The sequence below is a fragment of the Anomaloglossus baeobatrachus genome, chromosome 1, assembly GCF_048569485.1.
Source record: "Anomaloglossus baeobatrachus isolate aAnoBae1 chromosome 1, aAnoBae1.hap1, whole genome shotgun sequence".
Lineage (NCBI taxonomy): Eukaryota > Metazoa > Chordata > Amphibia > Anura > Aromobatidae > Anomaloglossus > Anomaloglossus baeobatrachus.
The window spans coordinates 585,011,956-585,019,179 of NC_134353.1; the positions used below are offsets into that span (position 1 = coordinate 585,011,956).

At 48.4% G+C, this 7,224-nt stretch overlaps 1 non-coding gene across 1 annotated transcript; it reads right to left on the bottom strand.

The window, feature by feature from the left end:
- Positions 1–6,425: 6,425 nt before the first annotated feature.
- TRNAQ-UUG (transfer RNA glutamine (anticodon UUG)) lies at positions 6,426–6,497 on the bottom strand. Its single transcript has one exon. It is a non-coding gene; the product is annotated as a tRNA-Gln (tRNA).
- Between the last annotated feature and the right edge of the window lie 727 nt (positions 6,498–7,224).

Here is a 7,224-nt window from a genome sequence, read left to right on the forward strand (position 1 = left end):
GGAGTCCACACCGGGCCCTGGTGATTCAGCTGTACCTTCGGGCTGTTTATGGGCCAGGTGCTTGCAGCTCTCCTGCCCTTTGGATTCGGCTACCAGGGAATATTTTAGGCCCTGGTGGCCACAGACTCTGATGTCCGAGTCTCTTCTGTGCCTCTCTGCTCTTCCTGCTTCACTGGGCCAAGCTATTCCAGCTCCAGGCCCCAGTCCGCAGGACAGCACTACTCTGCGTCTGCTCTCTCTGCTTTCTCTCTACAGACTGAACACTAACTCCTCCCTCAGGTCAGACTTAAGGAATGCTCTCTGGAACTCCAGGTTCAGAGCTCCCCCTGCTGGCCTGAGGGAGAAACTACGTTGGATGTTGAACTTACTGGCCAATAGACCTCCCAATTACCTCCAGGCTCAGCATTAACCCTTTGGAGGGGCAATGCTGTTGTGGCGACCAGGTCCTGGGGCGCCACATGAGCACATGACTATAGGATGGGGACAAGGTGGGCACATGACTATAGGATGGGGACAAGGTGGGCACATTACTATAGGATAGGGACAAGGTGGGCACATGACTATAGGATGGGGACAAGGCTGGGGACATTACTATAGGATAGGGACAAGGTGATCACATTACTATAGAATAGGGACAAGGTGGGCACATGACTATAGGATGGGGACAAGGTTGGCACATGACTATAGAATAGGGACAAGGTGGGCACATTACTATAGGATAGGGACAAGGTTGTCACATGACAATAGAATAGGGACAAGGTGGGCACATTACTATAGGATGGGGACAAGGTGGGCACATGACTATAGGATGGGGACAAGGTGGGCACATTACTATAGAATAGGGATAAGGTGGGCACATGACTATAGGATGGGGACAAAGTGGGCACATGACTATAGGATGGGGACAAGGTGGGCACATTACTATAGAATGGAGGCAAGGCTGGGGTCATTACTATAGGATGGGGACAAGGTGGGCACATTACTATAGGATGGGGACTAGGATCGGCACAGTACTACAGGATAGGGACATTACTACAAGGGGACAAGGATAAGAAACAGTACTATAGGATAGGGATAAGGCTGGGGACATTACTATAGGATAGGGATATTACTATAGGATGGGGACATTACTATAGGATGGGGACAGGAAGGGCACATTATGATAAGATGGTGACAAGGCTGGGGACATTACTATAGGATAGGGACAAGGTGATCACATTACTATAGAATAGGGACAAAGTGGGCACATGACTATAGGATGGGGACAAGGTGGGCACATTACTATAGAATAGGGACAAGGTGGGCACATTACTATAGGATAGGGACAAGGTTGTCACATGACAATAGAATAGGGACAAGGTGGGCACATTACTATAGGATGGGGACAAGGTGGGCACATGACTATAGGATGGGGACAAGGTGGGCACATTACTATAGAATAGGGATAAGGTGGGCACATGACTATAGGATGGGGACAAAGTGGGCACATGACTATAGGATGGGGACAAGGTGGGCACATTACTATAGAATGGAGGCAAGGCTGGGGTCATTACTATAGGATGGGGACAAGGTGGGCACATTACTATAGGATGGGGACTAGGATCGGCACAGTACTACAGGATAGGGACATTACTACAAGGGGACAAGGATAAGAAACATTACTATAGGATAGAGATATTACTATAGGATGGGGACATTACTATAGGATGGGGACAGGAAGGGCAGATTATGATAAGATGGGGACAAGGCTGGGGACATTACTATAGGATAGGGACATTACTGTAGGATGGGCACATTACTATATAATGGGACAACTATATGATGGGGACAGTACTACAGGATAGGGAGATTGCTACAAGGGGACAAGGATGGGGAGCATTACTATAAGGCTAGTTTCACACTTGCGTTGAACGGTATCCGTTGCATTGCGTTGTGTAACGGATGCAACGGATGTGTTGCATATAGTGGCACAACGGATGCAACGGATGCTGCAAAACAACGCAATTCGTTTTGATTTTTTTTTTTTTTTTTTACAGGTTTACCAGCGGCAGACTATTGTGAACGATCAGCTGATCGCTCCCAGCAGCCGTCCGCCGGGTGATAAGCTGATCGCTCCCTGCAGCTGGCCGTCGGGTGATCAGCTGATCGCTCCCTGCAGCCGGCCGCCGGGTGATCAGCTGATCGCTCCCTGCAGCTGGCCGCCGGGTGATCAGCTGATCGCTCCTTGCAGCCGACCGCCGGGTGATCAGCTAATTGCTCCCTGCAGCCGACCGCCGGGTGATCAGCTGATCGCTCCCTGCAGCCGACCGCCGGGTGATCAGCTGAGCGCTGTCACTTGCCGGCCGCCGGGTGATCAGCTGATCGCTCCCTGCAGCCGGCCGCCGGGTGATCAGCTGATCGCTCCCTGCAGCCGGCCGCCGGGTGATCAGCTGATCGCTCCCTGCAGCTGACCGCCGGGTGATCAGCTGATCGCTCCCTGCAGCCGACCGCCGGGTGATCAGCTGAGCGCTGTCACTTGCCGGCGCCCGGGCATGCCGGCGGGCGGTCAGCTGAGCGCTGTGACTTGCTGGCGGCCGGGCATGCCGGCGGCCAGTCGCTCAGCTGAGCGCTGTCGCTTGCTGACGGCTGGGCGCTCAGCTGAACGTTCGGCCACCGCAAGCCAAAATAAAGTTTGATTTAGAAAAAAAAGAGCATGCGCAGTGAAATCCAGAGGATTCCGCTGCTCAAAACAACGTTACATGCTGCGTTCCTCCCGCTGGGCGGAAGCAACGGAGCGTCGCCCAGCGGAAGCAACGCAGGTCCTTTTGGTACAATCCGTCAACCATACAAGTCTATGGGAAACAGCGGAATCCGTTAACGGATTCCGCTGTTTTCCAAAAGGGCAGATTGTAACGGAAGGAAAACAACGCAAGTGTGAAAGTACCCTAAGATGGGGACAAGGCTGGACACATTACTACAGGATAGGCACATTACGATAAGATGGGGACAAGGCTAGGGACATTACTATAGGATGGGGACAAGGATGAGCACATTACTGTAGGATGTAGAGTAGGATGGGGCGCAATACTACAAGGGGACAAGGATGGGCACATTACAACAACATGGGGAACATTATTAAAAGATGTTGGCCAAAATTTCTATATAGTGATAATTGTAACACTATTAGTTACAAGAAAGGGATAAAATGTAAAAAAACAAAATAAGGCATGGCTTTTTTTTTTACCATCAATTTTTTTTTTTTATATATTTAACCAAAGAATGTGAACATTTGTTATAATAAACAAGTGAAAAATGTTCAAAATCAGTGATCCAAAGGTGTGTAATAAAAAATATATGGTACCAATAAAAATGTCACTTTGTCCTGCAAAGAATGCGTACCCCAAATTATTTTTTTTCCCCTGTGCGGCCCATACACTCAGCCGAGTTTGAGACCCCTGCCCTAAATGCTGCGATTTGATATCAATCATGACATTTAGGGGGCTAAACAGCCAGGGATGGTGCAGGGACCATCCTTGGCTGTGAGTGCCTGTGCCCCCGAAATCACCAGGAAATATTGGGTATTTCCTTGGTCATAAGTAGAGTTGATTGGACGGCCAAAAAAAGAGTCCGATCCGCTCCAGAATCCGGTGCCCATATAAGTCAATGGGGACCGGAATCCGGAGGTTAAAAACATTTGTGGAGGGGCTAGGAGCGAGCGTGGCATACTCACTGAGGCGCTGTCATGGCGGTACACTCCTTCCGGGTCACGCTGTTACCTTCCGGAGCCGACAATTCAATATTCATTGTTTTCCCCGCCCACCAGCGCGTGTTGGTTGCAGCTAGACGCGCCCCAACCCAGAGTGTCAGCGTGTCAGCTAACTGCAACCAATCACAGGCGCCAGGACGGCCGGTGGGCAGGGAAAGCAGTGCACTGTCGGTCAGTTCATGGTGGTAAAAATAAACTCTCGGCAGCACAGTTATAACGCGCGGCTGCAGCCCCAGCTGTCGCGCTGTATCTGTGTTGTGTATCCAGTGCCCAGAGTCACACGTGCGAGGCTTTGCTGGGTGCTGCCATGGCAGAATCGCGTGAGCCCCTCGCATGTGTCATTCCGGTGAAAGTAAAAAGAAAAAAAAACGACGTGTGGTCCCCCCTATTTTAATCCCCAGCCAAGATAATGCCGGCTGGGAGCTGGTATATCCTCACCCCGCAGCCGACCGCCGGTAGTGCCTCATCTATTAGATGTGACCATAAGGGTGTGCGCTTCTGGCTCTTCCTGGAGGCGTGATGCGGTGCCAGTTGGGGTAATAGCAGGGGTTAATAGCGGCGCACAGCTGCTACTAAACCCTAGCTTTGTGTGATGGCACAGGCGTCTATCAGATACCTGCATCACACAAACCTGTGACAGTAAATAAACACAGACACAGAGAAAAATCCTTTATTTGAAATAAAGTACAAAACACACCCTGCTTCACCTCTTTATTAAGCCCAAACACCCTCAGCTCCGACGTAATCCACAGGAGAAGTCCCACGCCGACACATCCAGCTCTGCTACATCTCAGAGCGATAGAGCACGGCTGCCAGCTCTGAGTGCAGCCTATTACTGAGCCGCGATAAGCGATGACCGCGGCAGAGACTGTCACAGGCTGGGGGGCGCGTCAGCCAGGAACCAATCACAGCTGAGAGGACGGCCGGTGGGCGGGGAAAACACGGAAAGCTGTGTGATTTCATGCACAGGAAGCAGTATGCCGCCATGACACCGAGTCTCGGTAAGTATGAAACGCTCATTTATTTATTGTTTTTTTTTATTTTTATTAATTGCCGATTCCGGATCGTGCACCCGGAATCCCGCGCCCGGGTCCAGCCTGGAGATAGCGCTGAAACCACGTGGATTCGGACGTTTACCGTCCGGGTCCGCTCAACACTAATTATAATGCAGCCCCATAGCCCTTTATATTGTATTATGCAGCCCCATAGTCATCCATGTATAATGCATCCCAATAGTCCATGTATAAGGTGTCCTTCATATTATATTTTGCAGCCCCATACTCCTCCATGTATAATGCACCTCTATAGTCCATGTATAAGGCTATGATCATACAGTGAATCTTTTATTGCGTTTTTGGTGCGTTTTTGAGGTCACAAGGATGCACCAAAATGCATGGATTTCCTTCTCCCAGCAAAGTCTATGAGATTTCTATTTTTCTGTCTACATTGTGCATCTTTTTAGTCTGCACCTTATCTGCATTTTTGAAGATGCACCCAAGATGTAGCATGTCAATTCTTTTTGCATTTTTCCAGCGTTTTTGAGCCCTTCCAGTCAATAATTTTACAAAAAAAACGCATCGGGCAAAATGTGGTAAAATCGCGTCAAAAACGCATGTATTTTTTATGCATTTTGTGCCGCCGATGCGTTTTTGGGGGCCAAAAACACTGTATCTTTGTGGTTGCAAAAGATGCACTGTATGAACATAGCCTAAGGTGTCCTTTATGTTGTATTATGCAGCCCCATACACCTTTATTGTATAAAAGACCCCTATAGTCTATGTATAATCCACACCTATAGTCATGTATAAGGTGTCCTTCATGCTGTATTATGCAGTCTCATAGACCTCCATGTATAATACAGCCCCATAGACCTCCATGTATAATGCAGCCCCATAGAACTTCATGTATTATGCAGCAACATAGACCTCCATGTATAATGCAGCCCTAAAAGCCTCTGCCCACCGAATACTCACTGATTAAAAAAAACAAACAATCCCTCACCTGTCCTCACTCCCCTGCTACTCCGTTCAGAGTGTCCTCCCGTCCTGCGTTCTGCAGGCTCAACACAGTAATTGCACAGTTGTGATGACACTGCGCTCGGTGTCGACGCAGGCACAGGGAGAGAATGATGAGGCATAGAGCGGAGCGCTCCACTCAATGCTTCATCATTGCTGTGTGCGGTGATGGGAGAGGGGGGCCTGGTGCTGCTGCCGCTGACATCGTGCCCCCTGACTCACTGGCCATATAGTGTCTGCGTGGTCTGGTACAGAACAGCGCAGCTCCTCTCTCACTGAGAGGAGCCGGCTGCTGATCTGCAGAGTGGGCGCCGGGCCCCTAACCCTGCGATGGTGACCTCTGCGACCGCGGTCGTTACGCCCCTGCTTGTCTAGGTTTTTCTGTTTGTTATACAATAAATATTTACTTTGTTTAAACTTAGGAAGTGCAACCATTCTTTTCTACATGTTTTTCCTTTTTTATTTTTTTTTTTATCGCATTTGCCTTACACGTACTTTGGATAGCACTCCATTAATATACAGATGGATATACAGGTGTGCTGCATTATTACTTACTGAGAAATGTAACTCATCCTGCAAAAATATGCTTCCTGGAACGCAAAAATAGAAAACTGAAAAAAAAGTGGACTGGCATAAAAGTAAAAAAGCAACAAAACCATCTAAAAAGGTTCCACCGAGATTCGAACTCAGATTGCTGGATTCAAAGTCCAGAGTGCTAACCATTACACCATGGAACCACTTATATGTGATATGTCACAGCATATACTAATTTCCTTATATAATGATATATTTGGATACCTGACTCAGTTATAGGTGGAGAAGAAAAACAAAACTCAGAAGTAATTATAGATCTAAGCATACTTACTTCCTGTAATATCAGTACTTGCAAGAAAATGACACATTAGGTATGTGGTGTTAAAAATGTAACCACTATAGGAGCATTTTGGTTTACATACATTATGAATAGTGTTGGGTGAGCGTATGCCACTACTCGTTACTCGATTGAGAATCGGGTTTCTCCGACATGACTCGAGTACCGAGTATAATTGAAGTCAATGGGATACTCGAGCATTGTCAAGCTCAGAAGAGTGAGTTTAGTTTAGTAACTGAAGATCTAGTGAGCGACAGTTACAGATGGATAGTCTGTAGGTCGTGAAGGTCTCATACAGTGGGTGGCTTGTGGCAGTAACGGGAAGAAAAGAAACTGGAAACGAGATAGCGCGAACCTTGAGAGTTGACTAAGCCATGGCTTATGAGCAGCATTGAAACGAGATACCATTCCTCGAACGGAACGGCCACAGACAGTAGGAGCTGGAGGACTGGACTCTAGTGGCCAGGTCCATTAGCCGTTAATGTAACAGGTTTATCCTAACTGGGGTGTGACTAAAGTCAGCTTCTCCATGTGGATTCTCCCTGAATGTCTGAGAACTAGAGATGAGCGAACCGGTCGCGGTTCGGCTCGAG